Here is a 24064-nt window from a genome sequence, read left to right as displayed (position 1 = left end):
AGGACCTCTCAAGATGCAGGCGGGCCTCGGCCCTGCAGGGTGGCCTTCATGGGGGCTCGCCCTTCTCTCTGGGCAGGGCTGGCCAGGACAGGCCCTCCCTCGCGGCCCACATGGAGAACAGCAAGGGCGCAGCCTAGAGGGATAATATGCGAGCTATAAACGGGAGCCCACTTCTATTTTTAGAAACAGCGTTCCCAGCTGTGCAGTGTCATGAAAGGTCTGTAATTTCTCTTGGGCTGAGGGGAGAATGTGGCTTCACTGGTGAGAGGGGAATGTGTCTCAGATGCAGAATCTGAGGCAGCACGTTGGTCCAGGCTTCCTTCCTGCTGCCCAGGTTGCCTGGGCAGCAGAGAATTGGACACTTTGGCCCCAGAGGATTAGCCTGGGTGTTCTGTGCCTAGGCTGAGCCAGGGTCACCACAAGGTGGCTACTCATCAGCACTTCAGGGCCAGGAGCACCAGGCTGTGGTGAGGATTAAACATACCCCAAGTGCGTGGAGTGGTCTTGTCAGAGGGCTGCTCAGTCAATGCCAGCTCGTAGCGATGGGGGAGAGATTTGAGCAAGTCACCATCCTGTCCTGATTGTCACTGTCTTTCTTGTGGGTCACGCCAGGGCTCCCATCTGCAGCTGGCCCAAGGCAGAACGTGGCTGACCACACAGGGCTGGCAGGAATGTGCACTTAGGGCCACCAAGGACAGAGGACAGGGCTGTCTGCAGCAGGGAGCCTCAGGCTAAATGGCCAGTGCTTCTGCCCAGGGACCAGGGCTGAGTGAGGGCAGGCACATGGCAGGCTTTGAACCCAGCAGGGCTTCTCCAGCCGGCACGGTTCCGGCCCCTTCATCCCAGCTGCCTCAGTTTCCTTATCTGTAAAGTGGGTCCCTCTTGCCTGAGCCAAGGTGGGTGGCCTACACAGGGGCTGCGCTTTGAAGTAAATGGAGCTTGAACCTCACCCCAGCCCCTCTATTGGGCAACTGTCAGTCAATCCCACAGAGCGCACACCCAGAGACCAGTAAGAAAAAAACCAACTCTGGCTTTTTTACAGAAATATGATTTTGCCCGATTGTTACTCCAGTCGCCATAGTTCTAGGAACTCAGTTGGACGTCTGGATTTTAACCCATATCAAAAATCCCACAGGAACAAATGAGGCCCGAGGGAGGGAGGGGGCGGCTGGGGTGAGAGGCTCTGCCTCCAGAGGCCCACGTTTGAGAGAGGAGGAGCTTGGGGCAAAGGTGACAGGGCTGGGGGTGAGGAGCCTGGCTCTGGGCTGCTGGTTTCCAGGGTGGCCCCCACTGACTGCCCAGGGGAGGCACCAAAGAGCTTTGGGGACTGTGCACCCTAGGGACAGGGACACCGCCCTTGTCTCCCAGAGCTGGCCTGCTGTTTGCCCCACCCTGGAAGCAGGCGGAGGAACTGGCTCCCTGAACAGTGAGAACTTGAGGAGAGAGGGAAGGAGCCCCACGCTGGTCACCGCTGAGCGGCCACAGGGCTCTGGGCGCGCTGCAGTCCACAGGCCCCCATGGGGCTGGGCTGGCCTTCTGGGCAGGGGCTGGCCTGGCTCCTCCTGGACGGGCCTGGGTGTCTTGGCAGGAATGGTGGTGTCGACAGGCCCCTGACAAGGGGCTTCCTCTGTGTTCCCAGGAGCCGGCCCTGTGTGTGGCAGTGGCTGTAGACAGACGTGAGGACCCGCGTGTCCTGGTAGGTGTGGGTGTGGGGGTGGTGCCCGCGGGTCTGTGAGCAGCAGGACGTGTGTGTGACCGTGTGTGTGACTGTGTGTCTGTGCATGCGTGGGCGGGAGTGTGAGCATCGCGGGCACAGCGGGCCCTCTCTGCCGCGGAGGGCCTGCCGTCCAGCACCTCCATCCTTCCCTGGGCTCGCACCTGCTGGGGGACTGGGGCAGAGTCCTCTGATGCCCTGAGCTTTGTGGGAGGGTCAGTTGAGCACTAGGGGAGGGCGGTGGCTGCTGGCTCCCTGCTGTTTCTGACCACAAGAGCTGGTGCTCCTCTCTGTGCCCTGCCACCTGCCCAGGGCCTGGCCTGTGCGGGGCTGGTGGGGTATGCAGAGCTGAACTGCCCTTGAGAGCCTTGTGGGTGCTGGGGACACAGGGGAATGGGCAACCCAGGGATGCATTGGGCTGAAGGGTGGGTCTACCAGGGACCAGATGGGGACGTGGGTGCCCCTCTCAGGGGACAGCCATGCCAACCCCAAGGTCGAGGCAACACCTGTGCTAAGCCCAGACTGAACAGGACTCCTGCCATCCCTCACATCTACCCCACTCCTGCTTCCTCTGGATGGGGCAGAGGCCTGTGAGGGGCTGGTGCCCTGCGTCCCCCGTGATGAGCAGGTGAATGGCAGGCAGGCGAGTGGGTCACTGTCAAGGCTTCTGGGTGTCTCCAGCGGCCAGCCAGACTTCCCTGACCCAAGCAGCAGAGTTTCTCTGACACCTGCAGACCAGCCCAGGGAGCATGCGGGGGGATTCAGGCCTTCACAGTCCTGCGGGGAAGCTCAGGGATGGCTGGCCAGGCACTGCCCAGGCTCCCAGATCTAGAAGAGCTCCCAAGAGGCCTAGCCTGGGCCACCCGGCCAGGGGCCACCCTTAACAACAATCCCACCAAGGCAAGGTCTAATGTGGAGGCCAAGTTCCCCAAGTCAGTCTGTAGGACAAAGGGGGGTGGCTGCTGGTCAGGCAAGTCATAGCCCTCCAGGACCCTCACCTTCCGGGAACACAAGGCCGGGAGGTGGCCTTCTTGTGGCATCTGGTGTCCTCAGGTTGAGACCAACTAGCAGGTGGAAGGTAGGTTCCAACCTGCTCCACTAAGACGGCTGCCACTCCACGTGTCCCCAGGCTGCTGACCTGAGGTGGAGGCCCCTCAGGCGACAGGGCGAGGTGGCAGCTCTGCAGGGCTGGTTTCCTGAGGGGCTCTTCCCAGCTCTGAGGCCCCCAAGACTCTACAGGGCAGGACGGGGAATCTCACCCCCGCCCCCCGCCCAACCTCGTCCTGCTGGGAGGAGGTCCCTGTGGTATCCTCTTGTACAGACACGCAGGGCTTGTTCCTGATGCCTGCATTTCTCTGTCTGGCCAGTAAGCCCGGCCTGCCTCAGCCCAATTATCCAGTCAGCCTCCTGCTGCCAATGGCCTCCCGTGGGTGGGAGGTCGGCCTCCTCTGGCACCAGCTGGTGTGGCAGCCGTTTTCCAACCTGAGCCTGTCCCAGCTGTGAGGTTGGATGACCCTTATTTTACGGACTTACCGTGAGGACTGCCCCTGTAACTCCCCCGGCTGAGCCCCACGTCTGCACACTGGCCGCGGGAAACAGGACACCAGCTGGACCCGGAGGAGCCGAGGGTGTGCGTGCTGGGGTCCTTGGAAGCCCAAGAGAAAGCTCATCCAGGGACACAGCCCCCCAGTTCCCTTCTGTCCAGGAGAAAGCCCTTGCTCGGGCCTGGCCTCCTCGCTCTCTCCTGGTCCCTGCTGGGGCGGCCTCCCCTCTCCTAGCTTCCCAGCCCCGCTACCTGCCCAGTGAGCTCGGGCCTCCGCATTTCCTCGGATTTCTGAGCCACGGAGATCCCTTTTTCCTCGCTGGGGGGGAAGGGACGCCTGGAGGCAAGCATGGTTTTCTTTCTTTGCTGTCACACAGATGGCGTCCCTACCTGGTGGGGGCCCCTGGAGACTGTCGGGTCGAGAGTGGTTTGTATTGTCACCATCATCGTCATAGAAAACATGGGCTTTCAGGTCCCAGGTGCCCTTGGCTGATGAAGATTCCCGGGTTCTACAGTTTGTTTGTGTACCTGACCCACAGATTCATTCCAGGACAGGGTTTTCCTTGTGCTCAAATAGCCCAGCACGAAGTTGGGGCTCATTATACGTCGTTACAGGTCTCTATTCAAGGTCTTTAAAGAGGACATGTTGATGTCAAGTGAGGACACAGCTAGTGATGCTTCTGCCTAGAACCTTCACTGGCTCCCCAGCACTGCTCTATAGGACAGCATTCAGCACCTTGGTGTTCTGGGCTCTGCTGGCTTCTCAGCTGTCCCTGAATGGTCACATTTGGGTATGCTGTTTTTGCCGTCTTCAGTACTCTTACCATGTCTCCCTGGGATGGCCCCAATTCACCTCTCACTGTAGGTTTGGTCACCCCCAGCCTCCTCCAGCTCTACTCTCAAGCAGGAGGCCACTGCTAGTCTCATGGAACCCCTCCCTCCTGCCAGCACCCTGCTGGCCTGGCTCAGGATCACCGTGTCCTCTCAGGAGTACCCTCCCATCTCTGAGCTCTAGGAGGGCAGGACTGTGCCTGTCCCAGTACCGGCAGCGTGCGGGACCCACAAAGGGCTCAAGCAAATGAGGAAGTGGGTGTTCTTGTTTTGTTCCGTGTTTTAGCAAAGAAGTTTCAGTTCTGGTTCAAGAGGATGCATTACGTATTCCTCTTCTCAATGATGTCACCTCTGGCTTTGAAGAAAATTTTGAAAATGATAAGCACCTTGCTTACTGGGTTCTTTCTTCAACATAGCATATGGTGTGTCGAGTTTTTCAGTCAGATCAATTATTTGTTCACACACACACACACACACACACACACACATCGACATCCAGCAGTTTGGCAAAATTAAGTCCCTGCTTTCCTCTGCCTGGACTCTGGATCTGGGATCTACAGCCCAGGTTCCCATGGGGCCTGCAGGAGCCCAGCCCAGGAGCAGGCGGGGGAGAGACCCGGACAGGCACATTTTCTGTTTCCATTTTCAGAGAATTTCATGCTCTGGGGAAAATGCTTTGAGAAGAGGCCCCCCTCCGCCAGCCTTCAGCAGGTTAGTTTAGCTTAGTAATTAGCAATCACAATATGAGCTGGGATAATTATCCCCAAAAGTCAAAAGAAAAACACAGATGTTTTTAAAGCTGCGCAGTAGAGACTTTGCCTTTCGATTGTAATAATTTAGCATGCAAAATGAATTAGACGCTGGCTTTTCCTGGGACTTAAGTTCCAAGGTAGGTTGAGGAAAATCCGACTGTTTTTGAAACGAGCAGTCTTGGACGAGGAGGTGGGAAAACACAGGACAATTTTCAGAATCCAGCAAGAGGTGAGGGAGGCCGGATTGAATAAACTAAGGAGTTCTCTGCCCCTGGGACTGGAGTTCAAGCTTCCTCATCTTTGAAAACCCGTGGGAGGCTTCTCTCTGCTGAAACACAGATTGACAGGTGTGTGCTTGAGGCTTGGTGTGGCTGCCACGGCCCCCGAAGGTCAAGAGCAGGATGGATCAAGACAGAGGACACTCCATCCCCCTGGTCAGCTCCAAGGAGGCTCAGGGCAGCTCCGAGGCTGCAGCTCATTCCTGCGGGTGCCTCTCCCGTTTCCTCACTGTGCCCCCCACCACTGTGGGAAGCTGTTTAGCAGGGAGGTCTCGAGGGGTGAAGGTAATTTCCGTTCTGCCCTCTGAAGGTTTGCTGGGATACACTGACAGACACCGGAAACCGGGGAGACCGTTTGCAAACTTATCACGTGCGCAGGGGAAATCACTGTCCCAGACCTAACACAACTCAGAAACCTACATGTGTCGGGGAGGGCAAGATGGGAACACTAGATCATTTTTAGGGGAGCTCAATGGGCTTGGAGAACATACAAGGGCTTGGGACAAAGTCTGATTCAACCCTCTGGAGACAGGTGAGGCTGAGAGCAGCCACCAGCCAAGCCTCGCAGCATCTGGAGTGGGCTACGCCTGCAGAGAGAGGGGAGCTGGCCGAGACAGCAATGTCCCCCACTACCACACGGATGCTGCGCAGGAGCTGCAGACCCCCGCAGGGCAGGACCCTGCAGCCTGGGGGAAGAGCAGCCTGGCTTTAGCAACCTGCCTGGTTGGCAGGGCTTTTCCCCCTGGTTGGAGGTGGGCAGCGAAGTGGCAGGTCAACTTGGCCACCATGTCCCTGAGTCTGTTTCATTCAGAGCTTGCTAAGAATGGTTGCGAGGTACGTGTAACAGGCAAGGGTTCTTTCCCCTTCTCTTAAGCATGATTTGGGCTTTTGAACTTTCTCTCCTTCTGTTTTCTGGTATGCTGTTGCTGCTGAGAATCATGGGAGTCCCCAGGAGTCCTGTGGCTGCAGGGGAAGATCACACCAGCAATGTCAGTCAAGGGTTGAGCATCTGAGTAGGCCAAGGCCCAAGCCAGGGGCTCTCAGAGGAGGAGCCTGGTGTTCCGAGAGGTCCAAGGCCACACAGTTGATGGGTGTCAGAAGATCAGCACTCCTGGCCTTCTCTCTGTATCATTCCCCACATGGGCCCCAAGCGCTCCTCAAAGTGGCAGGGTGCAGTTGATGGTGGAATAAATGAGGTTGAAATATGCAAGGACTTGGTGGAATTATTTAATCAGCCCCATATTAGAAAACACGTGGCTTCAGATTGGATGCCAGGGCCCGTGTGTCCTGCTCTTCTTCCCAGTCCTGGACCCCGCACTGCCCTGAGTGGGTGCCCTGGGTGTCAGCAGCAGCTATATCCCCAGTTCTTCATAGCCAGGGGGCGCCTCCCTGGCAGACTGGAGAGGCATCCTGAGCCCCTGGGAGGACCCTGGGTTGGAGACGGACACTGTGCCGCTGTGGAATGTCCAGTGGACCATACGTCTTCCCTATCTGGAGTCACTCTCATTTTCAGGATCAGCAACTTCCTGTTTGTCTTTTAGGCTATTTATTCCACATTTTCCAATAATACAAATAACAAGGGCAATGATTATCTTCAGTTCTGCCTACATCTTGACTGATTCCTTTGAGATAAAGCCTTAAAATAATTACTGAGCCAAGTTCACCCATCTCTTAAAGGCTTTCTCCATGGCTGCCAGATTGCTTATCGTGAAGATTTAAACCCCAGGCTTGTGGGGGGCGGGGTCTGCCCCTTTGCTTTCTGGATAGGGCATCATCTTTGCTAATCTACTTGGAGAAAAGTAACATCCCAGTATTCTAATTTTCCTTTATTTGTTTAATGGTATTAAAAGTCTCAACAAATTCAGTCTAAAGATCTATTGGCCTTTGTTAGTGATCCACGAAGGGAAATCATCTCACCTAAAAATTTAGAAAAGGTGTCCAAGGACCCGAGCAGAGAAGGTGTGCTTACTAGGCAGACAAAGGACCAAATAAGCAGAATCAGGGAACAACAAGTGGGTCGGTCATTTCAAAGTTACTTTAGAAGGTTAGCAGAGGGGACTTGCTCATCATGCCGGCTGGGATGGCCTCTTCAGGATCTGGCCATCATCTCTCTCCTGGTTTCTCAGAAGGTTGGAGACTTCACTTAGTTTCCGTTTGGTGACGTGGGGCTGCAGCAGGAGCGACTCCATTCTGGCCTGGTCCTGGGGGCTCAGTGCGGGAGCTCAGCCTCTAACAATGGCAGCTCTTAGATCCCACTTGATAAGGGTGAGGCTGAGCGGGTTTCCTGGGCTTGAGGATCATTCGTCTTCCTGGGTGGTTCGCCCGCATATGATCTTTGCCCACATGTCCCTGGTTGTCCCACTCAAAGCTGCTTCTCCTGTGCTAAGCTATCAGCTGTTTGCACTCACGCTCAGCCGGCTTCTGTGGTTCTGCGTTTACACTAGTGGCATCTAGCACGATGCTCCCAGGAAGCCACACGTGGCTGAAACTTTGGTCTAAGGCACTGTCTCCCCCCCCACTCCCACTTTTTAAAATTGAAGCTTGGCTGAAACTGGAGAGTTCAGTGGGGAGGAAGTTCCAGGGGTCAGAGCATATCCTGTTCCTCATTTCGCAAACCACGCTGCTAATTGCCCAATTTAGAGTGATTTGGTGGCAACGCTTGGCAGCAGAATGAGAACTGCCTCACGCGTGAGGACAGCTGGGATATTTTCATTCTGCAGGGTGGCGAGTACAGGAAGTCCCGCTCCGAGGCCTCTGGGGCCCAGAATGCTGGTTTTGGAGTGGCACAGACCTGGGTGTGAGTCTGGGATCCGCGTTGACTGAGTCCGTGTGACCCTGAGTTGTCGTTCGGCCCTCCGGAGCTTCCTGTGCCTGAAAAATGGGCTTTCCAGCTTGCCCTCCAAGAAGACGCCACCTTGGCAGGCGAGAGGGTGCCACCCAGGGCCAGGACCCCCCTCGGACCCCCGAGGTATGAACTGTGTGCACAGCAAATCTCCGTTTCTCCCTCACTCCGTGCAGGGCTCCATTTCCTCTCCCGATCTGTAACACAGCCTTGTTTTCCCACAGCGCTGAATGGAATGTGGCCACCGCGTCCGGGGCTTGTGGGTTCTCTGCACAGAACTCTGGGTCATGCCCTTGGCAGGAATCCCCGCTGGCTGTAGAGCACAGGAAGGGACCTTCCAGGCCCCGCTTTGCCCTTGCCCTTCTTACAGGAAATGGAAATGCGACAGGGAATTTGTGACTAAATAAGCCCAAATCGGAAACTGGCCTGGTGATGGCGAGGCCATGGCCGCGGAGCTTTCCCTCCCGGGTGCCAAGCCCCGCGCTCAGCGCCGCAGTGCACAAGTGCCACACCACCCGGCTGTTCTGCAGCTGCCACACCACTCTCCCCTGGGGGCTCCCCGAGGGGACTCAGGTCCACACAGCCATGTGCACACTCAACACACTCACACAAACACACACACCACACACACTCACATGGACACACAACCACACTCACACTCAGAAAACACAGAGACACAGAGACACGCACACACACAGATACACACACACACACGCCACTAACAGTCATGTCAGTTCATTCTCACACATTCACACGGACACACGTGTGCAGGCTCACACACTAACTCACATGCACACTCTACGTACAGTGACACCGAGACACGATACACACCCACACGTATACACATGATTTAAAAACTCACGCGGGCTCACTCTCCCCTTCACACTCACACACACACTCACGCAGACACACACAGCATTGGAGCCCACTGTTGTGAGCCTGTTCTTGAGCTGCAGTGCTGGGCTGGCTCCGGGCCTTGCCACAGGGAGGACAAGCCCAGACGGAGAACCGCCCAGAAGACTGGGGGCCCGAGTGTCCTGGAAAACCACAGGATGAGGGTGACCCTCAGGAGAAGAGACCACTCAGGGCCTCCGTGAGCTTTGTGTGGGGCCCAGAGCAACTGCAAGGAGGCCTGGACACGGGGCCATCTTAGAGGGGCAGATTTGGGCTCATAAAGGACTATTAGTCAAGTTCATATGGAGCTGGGCCAGGGTGAGGCGTGAGGAGGACGGAGCTGAGGCCTGGTCTTCAGGGGAGGCCAGACCAGTGAATCAGGGGCTCAGAGAGGTGGCAGGCTGTGGGGCAGAGTCCAGGTGGCCATCTGAGCCCACATGGGAATGAGCTGCTGGTCACCTGTGTGCCAGGTGGGGTCGAGCAGCCAGGGCACGGGCACATGGGCAAGGGGCTCCAAGACCCAGGAGGAGGCTGGGAGGAGATGCCAAGCAAGACCCAGCAGCATGACTCGGGCCACTGTGCTGCACTGGACCGTCTCTTTGTCTCCCACCCCTCCTCCCCCTTTCTCAGGTGGTCTCCTCTGAGCACACCTCTAGTACCAGTGACCGGGAATAAAGAGTGAGTGGCCCAGCAGCCCAGGGAACCCTTTCCTTGACCAAAATCACCTTTTTCAGCAGGTGATGGCTGCAGGTGGGGGGCCAAGGGCTAGAGGGGTCAGGAGAGACGGAGGACAGCAGGCCCTGGCTCTGCTGCTAGTTTGCTCCGGGTGCTGAGTCCAGCACTCCGAGGCAGGTCACTTTGCCTCTCTGGGCCTCTGCTGGAGTTGTGCTTTCTGATTTCATGGCCATCCCAGCCCTGAGGGCTACAAGTGACCCTGGACTCACTGTGCCCACCAAGGGTGGGTGGGCGGACACGCCCTGCCGTAGGTGCCAGCCCAAGATCAAATGGTCAGGCAGGAATGTTTTTTCAGTGAGGCTATTTATTCCTTTGGGGTTTCAGAACAAAACCCCAGAGGCAAAAACCACTTACTTCACAGTCCCCAGCGGTTTCTTTCCAAGGATGGTAAGAGCTGAGCAAGGACAGCTGCACCAGAACTGGGATCTTTCTCTCCACCCTCCTGGGTAAACCTCCATGCTGGCCACCCCACTGTCTGCTGCAAACGTGGACTGTCGTCTAAACAGATATCCCCAGAGCCTGCTGTTCCAAGGGAGGGGGGATCTACCAACGGCCAAAAGTAAATGGAAACATAAACACTTCCAGGAACGTACGTTTTAAAATGCAAAGAGCATGCCTGGAGATTTATGATGTGTTACTGTGACGGGCTCCCACCTCCCAACCCTTGACTGATACGATGCTGGTTAGACACCTGCCAATCAGACGTGAACTTGGAACGTTTCTCCAAGGGTCACAAAGTGGGTGGAGGTCCTTTCCATCAGCCACACCGACCCGAGTGGCCCAAGCAGGGCCAGCTTCTTGGGTGGACAGAGGGCCCAAGAGCCTCTGGTTTGATTTAATGTTCAGTTGTCTTGAAGGTCTTCATAATCATTAAACAAGGGGCTTTGTACAATATGCGTCTTGAACTGTAGAGCCAATTTAAAACGATCTCAAAACATCTAAGACAAACCCAGAAATATAAGCAGAACTTGAGAAATCCAAGTTGAACACATCTCTATTAATCAGGCAGCAAGCAAAACAGCACAGGTATTGAGTAAGTTTGATTTATACAGGAATATGCAAACTGTAGCCAAGATGTATTTACAAAAGTTTAAGGGCGTATGGATGTTCATAAAAATCTACAGTGTAAATAATTTATTAAGGGAACAAATTCATTTTATTCAAGTAAATCTCAACAAATACCAGAGCATTAAGATCATACTAACTGTCTCTGAGCACAAGCAATTACATTAAAAATCAACAGTAAACTCTTCAACCTTCCACATCTCATGAGAATGTCTCTTATTGGTGGACTCCAAACAGAATTCTGAAAGGGGAATCTGCAAAATACAATCTTTTATTTATTTCTGGCTCCTGGTCATGTGAGACCTTAGAAGGACTGGGAGAGTTCTGGGAGCTAACAGATAGTGTCTACCACAAAATGCATTCGGAAATTAAAAAAAAAAAAAAAGAAAGAAAGAAAGAAAAAGAAAAGGAGCCAAAACAATAACCAGAAAAAGTAAAACAAAATGAAACAAAACTAAAAAACCCTGTGAAGTTTTAGTCACGTACATTTGTGAATTTTCTTTGAAAAGTAAGATGTACCATGCAAATCTAAGATATTTTATACCTGTAGGGGGTTCATTATCATAGGTAGGACATTTCACTGAAATAATTTTTTTTCCTGAAAAAATCCAGATAATTGTCACTAAAGTGTTTTTTGCTTTTATTTTCTGAATAATTATTTCAAAATGTTGTTTTAAGTGAGTAAATGTATTTATGTGCATCTGTAAAAAAAAAAAATCAACAGTAAAAAGATAAAAGTATGTTTGGAGGTTTGCTATGGTTGGTGTCTCCCCAGATTCAGGATGTTGACACCTTAGCTTGCAGGGTGATGGTTTTAAGGGGCAGGACCTTTGAGAGGTGATTGGCTTATGGAGGTAAAGTCCTCAGGAATGGGACCAGGCCTGAGAGAGGAGTCCTCATGTGGCCTTGTCCCTTCTACCAATGTGAGCACACAGCAAGAAGATGCTATCTGGAACTCAGAAAGCGGCCCTCCCCAGACACTGAATCGACCTGCACCATGCTTTTGAACATCCCAGCCTCCATGACTGTGAAAAATAAATTTCTCGTTTATAAATCACCCAGATGATATTTGTGATAGCAGTCAAGACAAACTAAAATAGAAGCTTTTAAGTATTGCTGAATAACGTATTGCGTTAAAGAAAGGAAATCACTATGGGAATTACGAAGTGTCTAGAATGAGACAAGAATAAAAGAAGAGTCTAGTGAAACTTGTGAGACACAGCAAAAGCAGCACTCAGAGGACAATGCATAGCCTCAGGTATGAGATAAGGCTTGAAGTCAAGCATCTAGGAAAGTATCCCCACCCAATGATAAATACGAGTTGAGAGTGATAAAATAGAAAACAAAATCACTGTAGACCTGAGAAATCTATGAACAGCATTCTGGACTTTATAAAAGTTTTTATTGACATAAATGATTTTTAGTAGATGCATCACAAACATAATCATTGTTTAACAGTTGTCTTCCATATAAGGCTATATTTCGTGCTTGGTTTTTTTCCTCCATTTTATCCCTATAGCCCAGTCCTGAAAAAGGACTTATTAAATATTCACAGATTGAATGAGTGGAAGGAATTCTAGTCCTGCCACTTACCATGTCCCTTTGACCTGGTATTTAATTAATCTGAGCCTCACTTTCCTAATCTGACAAGTGGGGAGAACAAACCTTCTCTCCCAGGGTAACATCAGAAGCAAACGAGGTGACTGTCACCTAACTCTCATGCAGTTCCTGGCTGCATCAGTGGAGGAGGTGAGATCATGAGCCCTGAATTGGCTCAGCCACTGCAGTGTGGGCTGCCTGCCCTGCAACCGCCCTTCATCAAGTCCCCAGCTCTCCAAGGGCAGCTCTGCACCTGGCTGTGGGGACACAGGAGGCAAACATACAAGGAAAGGGGAAATCTGGCCGAGAATCTGCCTGGGATGATGGCTTTCACATAACTGCTTACACACTTGTCACCTTTTTCTCACAATGTGAAAGCTGACTCCTCAGGGCAAGCGTGTTGTCTCATTCACCACCGTGTCCCCAGCAACCAACTGAGTGCTTCGCAGAGTTGGTGTCCCGTGAATGTTTGGGAACTGCCATTGGATGTCACTGATCTAATGTGTGACCTTAGGAAATCAGTTGGTTTTTGTCCCAAGATCTTACATTTTCATGGTCAAAAAGAATGGGGCTTGTCAAACACCGAGAGCCAAACGTCTGGGATTCTGGGACTCTGCTTTGCAATTACTATTATGATTCAGCCAATTGGAAATAACTCAAAATTTCTAATTTCCTTGCTCAAAGTTGCCAGTTCAGCTAGTAAAGGTCAGAAATCATCAACTCCTCCAAGTGTCCATGCTCCTGGAAGGCCATGTACTAAGTGCTCAAGTGCCTGTGCTGGTTAGGAAGAAAGGGAACAGAGGCGCCATCACTCATGGTCAGCAGTGACCTGACAACCGGGGCCTGCACGTCCCTTCAAATACCAACACACTCGTCGCCAAGGCCAAGGCAGCCAAGGGACTCAGCCAAGTTCACTGGGACCTGCTGATCTGAGTAGCCCCTGGCAAACATAGGGAAGGCTGGGACCTTTCGTTTTGGACCTTAAGGCAGCCGCATGCTGCGTGGTCGTCTCCCTGTGGACGCTTGATATTTAGGCAGCTCCTCACACCCCTTGCCACCCTTCGGCTCAGCACCCCTGGCTTCTGGTCTTGACCCCTCCCCAGCTCCCAGGAGCCTCTGCTCCTTCCCACTCCAATCTCCCCGTCCAGCTTCGCCTTGGTCTGGTCATGGTATCTTTGATTGACAGATATTTTTTTAATTACTTAAAGGGTTCTAGTTTTTCTTTTATGGCTAATTTTTCATCCCCACTTGCTGCAATAATCTGAGGAAGGGATCCAACTTATGTTCCATACGGAAGCCAAATTTCCCAGCACGTTAGTAATCAATCCTTTCCTTAGAGTTAGTCAACTTTCTCTGCTGAGTGAAACGTGACCTTAGACATCTTTGCTTCACTCATGATTTTAAAAAGAATGCTTTAAAAAATGCTTCTTAACATCAAATTGATGTTTATGTAGATTTTTAAATTTATTTTTTCTATCAGATTAAGTAAATTACTATCTAGTTCTAGAGAGCTATGCATTTTTTATCATGAATGAAAATGTCTTTTTTTTTGCCATTATTGAGTTGTTTATATTTTTCTCTAAACTCTTAAAATAGTGAAATTATCAATGATTTATTACTAACCAACCACCATCATATTTCTAGGATAACCCAATTTGATAATGAGGTATTATTAGTTACAGGCATTGAGAGACATGTATTGTTGATGTCCTGTTAGGATTTTTGTATGCATTCCTGTAGGAGATGCTGGCCCCTGGTTTCTCTTTTCTGTACTGTCTTTACCTGGTTTTATTATCAAGCTTCACAAAATGGTCTTGTCTTTTCTATTCTCCAGAAAAATTTATGTAAGATTGCCAGGGCTGCAAATCTTTAATACAATATTCAAAAAGGTCACTGTCTACATCCCTTAATTTAAGAAATATTTATTAATACTTACCAGGTGCTAGATACTAGGATTACAAGGAAGAACTAAATAGACAATTTTTTTTCTTTTATCGAGTTTGTATTCTAGTGGGGAGACAAGGGACACATAAGTATATGATCAAATAAACAAATAGGATAGCCACAGATAAAGGAAATCAGTAGGTGCTTTGACAGAGATAGCAGGGAAGCTGGGATTAAATAGGCTGTTTGGGGAAGATCCTGGAAAGGGTGGCCTTGAAGCTGGAGCTGGAATCCAGGAGGAAGCCATTGGATCAGGGCGCCATTTTGAAGTGAGGTGTTCACCTCTTGGCTTTTCCAGGAAGCTCTGAGCTCCCTGAAGAAAGATCCCTTGAATACACCTGTGTCCCCAGCAGGGCACCATGCCTGGCACATCACAGATGTTCACCAAATGTGTGTTTCACCGGTAGGTAGAAAAAACATCAACAGTAAGAGTTGAAAAACACTTGAAAATTGCCATTAATTATCTGGAAGAATCCGTTTATAATGCAATTATTGGTGGTCTATTCAGCAAATACGAAGGGTGCCTGGCATTGGCTTTGCTGGGTCGACCCCACCCTTGAGGTGTTACAGTCCAGAGGGGAGTCAGAGTCCAGGCCCCAGGCAGCTCTGGCACACCGAGGTGGTGTGCGGGAGGGCACCAACCCAGAGTGCCTTGCCCTTGGGATGGAAAGGTGGGTGATGAGAGAGCGGGTGTGGATCCTCCCTGGCCTAGGGCTTTGGAGAGGAATTCAAATAGGGACTGAGATACCCTGGAGGGCAGCTCCTGGGTTGAGGGCAGGACAGGAGCCATACAGAGGTCGGGGGCATCCTAACCCTCTCCAACTCCTCCAGATCTGGGGTGGCCTCCACCTGAAGCCGTTTAGATTGCATGAGCACTTGCTTCCTGCTCACAGCCTTTGACAGCAGTAACTGGCTGGTCTACACCCTGAGAGGGAGGGTGTCCTCCGAGATGAGTCATCAAAACAGTGATGGCATTTGAAGTTGGCTGGGCAGGTCCGTGTTTCCTCATTCCCTAGCCACGTCCCAGTGACGTTCTCGGCCACTTTGCTCACACAGCCTTCCTCTGACGTCACAGTGCGTTTCCATACTGGGGCGTTTGCACGTGGGGCTAATGCTTCATGAGGGAGGCCGGCCCCGCGTGGGCTGAAAAACAAACTTTTAAATGACATTAAACAGTAATGACGTCTTGTTTAGATATTTGTGTGCACTTGTCAGTAGGCGTTTTCAGACCTCAGAACCTGCTAATCTCTTCTAGATAACACGCTCATTAAGGACTGTGTTTTCAGTCCCCTGCCCCTTCACAGCAGGGAGGCGTCCCGACAACTGCATCATCGGGTGATTGTGTCATCACCCAGGGAGTGTTACAGAGGTGCTCACACAGACCAAGATGGCTGTGACGTCACCAAGCCATCTGACCTTACAAGGCCACTGTTGTCTACGTGGCCTATCGGTGACTGGATTACCATTATGAAGTTCATGATCATACTCAAAATAAAATTCTTCTCTACTGAAACAAAACAAAACAAAATTAAAAAGGAACCTCCATCTGCTGCATACTGCTTGCTGTGGGGTCAGAAACCCTCCTCCCACGGTATCGTGTGGCCGAGGGGTCCAGCGTTGCTAACTGTAGGTAATTCTCTCCTTCTGCCCAGGCTGCCTGTGTCTGGGTTTTTCTTACTGGGACAATGCTTTTGCGTTTTCTCTTGAAATAATAAATCATGGGGTTCAATGAACCCGTGATTTGGGAAATGCACAAATTGTAGGATTATGTAGAAGTACCGGGAAGGTTTAAATGGAACCGACACCTTCCAAACCAAGGAGGCTCCTGGTAGGAGCTCGGCAAACAGCTGTGCCCTGAGTGAACAAAAATGTCCAATTCTTAACTGTGGGTCAGGAACAGTGATCACACCGCAGCTGACTTTTTACATTCTCTATTTTAGCTTGTTCTTCCTTTAAGGAAAAGTACAGAAGACCATGTTAAATTTTAATATCTAGGAACCTCTGAGTTTCAGCCCGAGGCTAACTAGGAAGGTTAGTGACTCTGGGGAGCTTTGGCAACATGGCAGGAGGAACAGCATGGGAATGGCTTCCGCCCGGGGGTCTGCAGGGAAATCCCAAGATGCCGAGTAAATGCCATCCATGACATGGCTTCAGGATGCCCCACTGGCAGCCGCCCCCCTGCTGGCTTTTCTCCTGAGCTCATTTCCAGGGATATTTTGCCCCTTCCTTCTCCTCCCACCCTGTGGCTCAGGACCCCGGGCTCCTCTCAGCCTCATTATTTTCCTATTTCCTGGATTCAGTTCAGTCTCCTTGGGGTTCAGCTGCATTGGCCACTTTCCTGGCTGTGACCTGGAACCTGGAGGACAGAAAAGAAGCCTGGAAGGAGAGTGAAGGAGGAATAGGGAGCAAGTGAGAGGAGGGACAGGAGGAGGTGTCCTCTGCCAGCCCACCCCATGCCCTCCCAGGTCACTTCCCTCTCTCCTGCTGCCTCAGCCCAACCCACTGTTGGAGCAGCACTGGAAGCACATTCCCAGCCTGGTCTCTCTGTGCTGGCCGTGGGTCCTGGTGACTGCGCCGTCACACAGACGGTCACACCATCCCACAGCGTGGGGTGCTCTGCACTCCTGGGGAGCTGCTTTGGCTTCCTTGCTCAGTAGACCAGACCCAACTGGGCCCTGAGACCCATCCTGAGCTGCCATCTCCTGGGCTGAAACTCGACTCCGCAGGCCTCTCTCCTGCCCAGGTACCTCCTGCCCAAGCTGGGAGCACTCATAACACAGTCAATTCCCAAAGTCCCTTGGATTGCAGCAAGCTGGTCTGGGGTCCGGGGTTTTCTGCGCATGTCACCTCGGAGCCTGTTGTGCGTGTGGGGTGTGGGCATGTGCACACGGGACTATTGGTCCCTCCACCCCCGCCAGCTATCTGTCCTACTCTGGGCGAGCAGCGCTGCCTTCCCCAGCCAGGGAGGACAGCTGCCACTCTTCTGTTCTCTGGAAGGGCCTCAGCGGGGAGGCAGGCTCTCAGCAATGACAGATGGGTTTCTCACAGTGATTCTGTGGTTCTTGGGGTTCCGAGAAGAGAATGGCATTGGAGCGCTTGGCTCTGAGCTCTGGCCCTTGCTGTTCCTGCATGTGGGTGAGATTCTAGCCTCCTGGGGTTCAGGTGCACACCTGCACCATGCTGCTGATCACTCCAGGCTGCTGTGAGGGCGGGAAGCCATGGGTGGGAGCAGCTGGGTCCCCTGAACCTTCTGTATCCCTGCTGTGCCCCCCAACAGCAGAGCTGCACCCCTGCTCCTCCAACCTCAGAACCTGGCCATCTGGTAACTCTTAGGTTCCCCTTTGGAGACCAAGAATAATTTGTTATAAAAAGAACAGGGAACGAGAAATGTGGCCCATGTCTCAGGGTTCTTGTTCAGGGCAAGTCTGTCTTCTTTACTTCTTGCCCCTACTGTACAGGCCTGGACCCCTCCATGAGGGTCTGTTTCTGACTGATAAATGGAACAGATGTGAGTGTAGGGGAAACAGATCCTAGAAGCCTGGGTGCTTCTGGAAACCTCTCGGGAGGATTTGTGGGGGAATCTAAGTTGCAGCAAGAATCATAATGGGGAAACCCTTTGTTTCATTAATCACCCTGTCAGAGGCCAGAGAGGGGCTTCCCAGGAAGCTTTTAACATCCTGCATTATGGCCCGACCGGCTCAGCTCTGCTTGGAGAAGAACGAGGCTCGTAAATTATACATGGCCGTGCGGGCGGCCGAGTCAGCGCCCCTGGGAGGCTCCGCACTGACAGGCGGCTCCGACCTTGGGCCCCTGAGGGAGGGAGGGACTGAGGCTCACCTCTCAGGCCGCCCCACTTGGCAGTCGCCTCCCTGCTAGCTATGCCTTCCCCAGGCATTATGTGGAAGTGACAGAAAGTCACCTGAGTGTGAAGGTTAGAAGGGAAAGGGCACTATAGCGGGGAGATGGGTTAGAGGGGTGCATGTGGCATAGGAAGAGCTGTTTCTGTGGGTTTCTGGAACCCGTGCTGGACCCTGGAGGGGGCGTGTTTACAGGGATCATGTGGAAGAGCCTTGCAGAGCATCTAGTTCACACCCTGGACTTACAAGGCGGATGTGCAGAAAGGGAAGGTGACCTACTCAGTGTCACTGGCAGGGTGGCGAGGAGGCTGAGGTTCTCTTGCAGGGAAGTGAGGGGCGTGGAGGATGGTGACCTGGGCAGGCTCCAGGCCAGGCCTGTCCATAGCACCCGGATCTCACAGCCACTCAGGAGGCCCACTTCCTCATCTTCTTCCCCCAAGAAGAGGAAGGCCAGGCCTGGAGACTTCAGTGACCAGCCGGTCAGAGGGAGCTGGGCGGCAGGGCTGGGGCTCAAAGCCAGTCCTCTATCCCAGGTCTTTCCCTGGGAACCCCAGGCTGAGCTGGGGGCCTTTGGCTGAGGCCGGACACTCTTGCTGTCCTCGGTCTTCTGTCACCACAGTGATCTTCAGTCCTGCCAACCACCCGGTACTGTGGGGCCAGAGACTCTGCAGCCCCACCGAATGCAAGGGGTGAGGGTGCCGGCTGTACTCCAGCAAGCATAGCCATGGGGTCCCCGAGGCCTGTGTATGTGAGGGCTTCGGAAGGCCTGAGCGGGCTTCTTGCTGCCTTGGAGAGGAAGATGGTGGGGAGGAAGTGGGGCACTGGGGCTACTCTGGCCAAAGGACTCAACCTTCCTGAAGGAATATGTCACCTGGTCATTTGAACAAGCCACTCTCCTGCCTGAAACCTACCAGAGCTTTCCTCAGTGTGGCCTGGGGCTGCCTGCAGAGCTGCCTGGCCTGAGCCCCGTTTCTGCCCTCACCCCTCGCCTCCTGGCCTTCAGGCCTGTCCATCTGTCGCCTTCCAGTACCTCTCAAGTTGTGCTGGATGTGCCCTGCACGATCCCTCTGTAGTCCCACCTGACACTCTAGCTTTCTGGGGTTGGGGACAGAGCTCAATAAAGGAGCACCCAACTCAGAGGAGGAGCCCACAGACTCCCAGCCCTCCCTCGCCTGTGGTGCTCTGCAGAGCCATTCCTCCCAGCCCTCCATGAGGTCAGTCTAGCCGGCATCCTGAGGGTCAGGGAGGCCATGGATGCCCCAACCCCTAGCTGGCCCAGGTAGAAGCCAGGGCTCCAGGCAACAGAGCCCTGCCAGGGGGGGCCAGGAGCAGTGGCTGCAGCCCTGGCATCCAAGTTATCTTCCATACCCAGGCAAAGACGGGGACACAGAGGGGCCGGGACTGTAAGTTCTCAGAGGAGGGGGGGCTGAGCAGCTGTCTGTAGAATCTTCCAGTGTGCACAGTGCTGAGACACCAGGACAGATGCCATTCCAGGGATAGAGCAGCTGGTGTCACAGTGGTGGGCTGACAGGGGTGGTGTGTGCCCAAATGCAGTGCCCTCTGAGGCTGCGGGGTACAGACTGCGGATTGGATAAATAATTCAAAGCTTGACATTTACATCTGGTCTGCAGGCACCACGCCACCTCCTCCAGGGCCAGCTCTGCTGCTGAGTGTGCCTCCTGGTGGCAAGCAGGCTGGAGGAGGCAAGCCACAGCCCTACCGCCCACCACGGGGCTGCACTTATTTCAGAGAGCGCCCTTGTGGCCTGGGCTTATTCAAGGACACTTGTGTTCCCCAGGGCCACGGTGCCTTAGGCTTCTCATCGAGGGCTGGAGATGCAGCAGGAGGCCCATCTACCTTCAGCCAGCGAGAGGAACTTCTCAGAAGGGAGTGACCAGTAAGAAAAATGGGCCCTGTGTTTGGAAGTCCAGGCTGTAAATTTCCTTCAGATTTGGTTTCATGTTCCAGAGGCCACAGCCCCCAGGCCAGGAGGGAGGTCTCTCTGTGAAAGACCAGGCCCCAGGGCCCAGGGCTCAGGAGGGGAGCCCCCTCAGCCTACTTGGATCCAGAGGTGACTTCTGTTGGCAGAGCTCAGAGGAGGGGAGGAGGTCCCCATAAAACGACCCAAACTTGAAATGCCAAATATGAACATTAAATTAAAAAAAAGAAGAAGAAGAAAGAAAGCCTCCTTAACCCCTTTACCACCAGGCAGGGATGGCAGCAGGAGCTGCGCCTGCCCCTACCCCAGCTGCCGGGGTCTCTGTCCGGCGTGTGAGCTGTTTTAATGCTGTCTCCCTGGTTGGTCACAACATGAATGCCACCTGGCAGGTGTAGGGAGAGAAAGCACGCAGCCTCCCGGGCACTGCTGGGTGCCTGTGGTTCTCCCACGGTGAGATAGAAGGTCCAAGAGCTCAAGGGCCAGACGACCAGGTCTGGTACCAAAAGCCTCAGAATGGAAGGAAAAAGGAAATCTCTGGAAACAGACCTCCAGGGGTAGTTGCAGAGGGTGAGGGAAGGCATCCTCGGGCAGCTGGGTGGCCTTTGACCTTCCTAGCAGGACCACTGAGCTGTAGGAAGGGGAAGTTGGTCCTAGGTCTGCCCCCCGCCAGCGGGTATGGACTGAATGCTTGTGTGTCCCCCAAATTCATATACTGAAGCCCTGACTCTCTTTGTGGTGATGTTTGGAGATGGGGACACTGGGAGGAGGTGACTAGGTTCAGATGAAGTCGTGAGGGTGGGGCCCCATGGGGGGATTAGTGCCCTCATAACCAGAGATACCAGAGAGTTTACTGTCTTTCCTCTGCACATGAAGACTCATCAAGAAGGGGACATTTGCAAGTCAGGATTAGTTCTTACCAGAATCCACCACGCTGCCACCCTGATCTCGGATTTCCAGCCCCCAGAACTGTGACAAATAAATGTCTGCTGTTTAAGCCACTCAGTTTTGATGTTTAGTTATTGCAGCCCAAGCCGAGAAAAATACCAGATGTCTGGCCTTTGTTGATCTCAGAATCTTCGATGACCTATTTTAGAAAGGAAAATACCGGGCACCTCTGTTTAGAACAGAGCACTGTCCCCCTTTCTTTGGGAAGTGCCTTTTCCAGGTACACAGCTGATTCTCTATGGCACAATGTTGCCCTAGAGAAGTTCCTTGGCAAACACAAGCAAATACTAGCAGAGTTGTTCTTCTCTGTCCATTGCTCCTTCTTCCTCCACCACCACAAGAGGTCTGTGGCCAGGAGGCAGAGGGCTAGCCTGTGAGCTCATGGCCACCAGTTTGCTACACCCAGGGAGGTACTCAGTGAATGCTGGATGGATGGAAAGGTGGTGGTGGGAGAGCTTCCAAATCCAGTCTTGGCTTTGCTATCCTCAAAGTCTGCCTTGGGCCCCCAGTTCCTTGTCCTGCACCAGATGGTTCAGCAAGATTATCTTATAGGCTCCTTTCACAGGCTCTAACCCTCCTGAGAGGTATCTGTTGCCCTCCCAGAAGGTGTGGGCTGGTGTAGACGCGGGTGCTTGGAGAGTGTCCTGGGGAACCTTGGCTAGAAGGTCTGGCCCGTGGGCATCACAGGGTTCCTGTCAAGAAGGACAGCTCACCCTGGGAAGGAGCTGCTGCTGGCCGTTTCTTCAGCAACACAACTCCAAGCTCTGGTCCCACGGACATGCTCATTTCTGTGGCCAAAAGAAGACAAGGGCTCTGTAGCTTGGAGGTCACACAGCTCAATTCATAATGAGAATAGATTTGGTGTCTGGCAAGAATATCATGCTGAGGGGTAATTTTTCTCCTGTTATAAATCCATTAGGACATTAAAAATCTCAGCTGTGACTTTAAAATATGGAATGGAATTTTCTTCAGGGCCCCCTAGGTAAATTTTCTTCTGTGGTAAATGCAGAAATCTAATGAATCTCCGCTCGCGCATGGAGGACTTTGCTCCCAGCGGTGACTACTGTGCTTGGGCTGCTCCCCAACTTGCAGCTTGAATGATTCTTTCAGAAAAAGCTCACATAAGCCCTGACAGTGCTTGCCCCAGGCTGGAACTGAGAGCGCAGCCCACAGGTATTACAAAATACCTACTGCGCGCTGGAGGCCGCTGGGTGCTGAGCATGAGTCTGTGCACATGGCAAGTCTACACCAGGGAGGGCAGCGTACCACCAGGATAAGCCAGCCTGCGACACAGGCCCACTCCACTGCTTCACCAATCCAGAAACCAGACTTTGGCAAGCCTGGACCTGGAGCAGGCTGGAGATCGGGGCCTGGGGACTGTCTATGAGGGAAGGCTCTGGGAAGCCCAGAACCTGCTTGGGAAGAGCAGCCCTGGGTCCTTCCTCAACAGCTGTGCCGTCATCTCAGGCTGAACCATCAGACGGCAGACAGAAGAGCCAGGGAGAGACCCACAGCCAGGCCTGCAGCCTGGGGCCAGGACCGCCCAGCTCAGGGGAGCCTCAGCTCCGGGCCAGAGGATGGGACTGAGCTGGAAAGGTGAAGTTGTAAGTGGAAAGACATAAGCAAGCGGACATTCTGTTCCGAGCCCAAAGTCAGATAACAATTTTCCTCCAAATGTTTCTGTGCAACTTGAATGCATTTAAGTGCCATCAACAAAAGATGCTTTCACAGATGTCCCAACAGCGCCCTCGGAGGTTTAAGAATGTTTCCAGGAATGTGGCTGTGGAACTGACCAGGGCCCTCTGTCTTATCATCCTGGATGAGCTCAGGGCACCTGGCAGCCCAATAAGTGCCCTGTGTGGTTTCAGCCACGAGCCAAAGCTGGGAAGAAGTCATGTCAGATATTCAAGCTCCTTTAACAAATGATGCCCCAAAATCCAGTGGTTCAATGGGATCAAAGTTTGTTCTCACGCTTTTAACCACCAATGCAAATGTCCCCCCCAGGTGATGATCGGGTCACCCCGGCTCCTATTCTCTTCTGTCCTCTTCGAGGCCATCGTCACCCATCTCTGTGATCTCATTGGGGTTCTGAGGAGCTAGGGCAGGGAAGATGCTAGTGGAAGGTTTTGATGGACCAGGCAGGAGCAGCACACTTCTGTCCCACTCATGTCCTCTGACAAGAACAGGCTGGGAGAGGCCTGCAAGGCGTCCTGGGAAAGGCAGTGCACAGGAGGCCGACCAGAGGTAGGCCAGGTGACAGCTGGCAGTCCGCTGCAGCTCGGATGCAATGTCTTCTAAGTCTCTCCAGCAGCAAAGACCCTGAATGTTCATCCCGTTTGGCGCCACAGCCCTCAGTGGGAGCAACTGTGTGGAGCTGGCTCTTCTACCTCACCTTTGAGCACTGCTCCAGCCCAGATGGGGCCTCCGAGCAAGGGCCGGTCCCACTCACACACTTCCTGTTCCCAAAGCACCCAGCCCACGAATTTGCACGGATTGTGGACTCACATGCCGCCTGAGCGAATGGCTTAAACACCTGACTTTATAAAACTCCTGGGGGAGAAGGACAGAGGCCTGATGTCTGCAGCTGCAGGTCCCATCCTGGTCCGGCTCACACTGTGAAGCCCTCCCTGGCCTGGTGTCAGGAAGCCTGGGCAACAACAGAACCCACCTTGTTAGACTGCTGCAAGGAGTAATGAGACCACGGCCGTGACGTGCTGAGTGCAGCATCTGGGCCAGCCGTCGGCTCTCCCTCCATCTTCACACGGGCTCCACCGTCTTGACAAAGCCCCAGCAGGGGTTGTGTTCACAACCGGCGGGACCAGGACAGATCCAATCATATTGTCTCTGCAAGTGGCCTGGATTCTGGCACCATGGAGAACCGTACCTAGAATGTTAGATGCTTTATCTAAGGGTCCAGCAGAATCTCCTGAAGTCCCTGCAGGAGGAGGGACAACATAATGGTCACTGTGATTCTTTACACTTCTACAGTACTTTGTGGCACTTTCACATCTGTTGTCCCACCTGGGGGTTCAATGGCCTTAGTAAATAGTTTTGGCTTTGCAGACCATTTAGTCTCTGTCATGCCACACAACCCTGCCAGTCTCATGTGGCAGCAAACACAGACGA

The 24064-nt window shown here is 53.0% G+C and overlaps 1 long non-coding RNA gene across 2 annotated transcripts; it reads left to right on the top strand.

Annotated features, from left to right (window-relative positions):
* The first annotated feature begins 782 nt into the window (after nucleotides 1-782).
* Nucleotides 783-11711, top strand: LOC107152848. 2 transcript variants are annotated; one of them, XR_001504828.2, is made up of 3 exons: nucleotides 925-1696; nucleotides 7839-8086; nucleotides 8185-11711. It is a non-coding gene; the product is annotated as an uncharacterized LOC107152848 (long non-coding RNA). The 2 variants fall into 2 exon arrangements; XR_007343202.1 differs by having other exon boundaries at nucleotides 783-1696; nucleotides 7839-11711.
* Nucleotides 11712-24064: the final 12353 nt, after the last annotated feature.

The sequence above is a fragment of the Marmota marmota genome, unplaced genomic scaffold, assembly GCF_001458135.2.
Source record: "Marmota marmota marmota unplaced genomic scaffold, marMar, whole genome shotgun sequence".
Lineage (NCBI taxonomy): Eukaryota > Metazoa > Chordata > Mammalia > Rodentia > Sciuridae > Marmota > Marmota marmota.
Note: the sequence above shows the minus strand (reverse complement) of the source record. Positions and strands in the feature narration are given on the sequence as shown.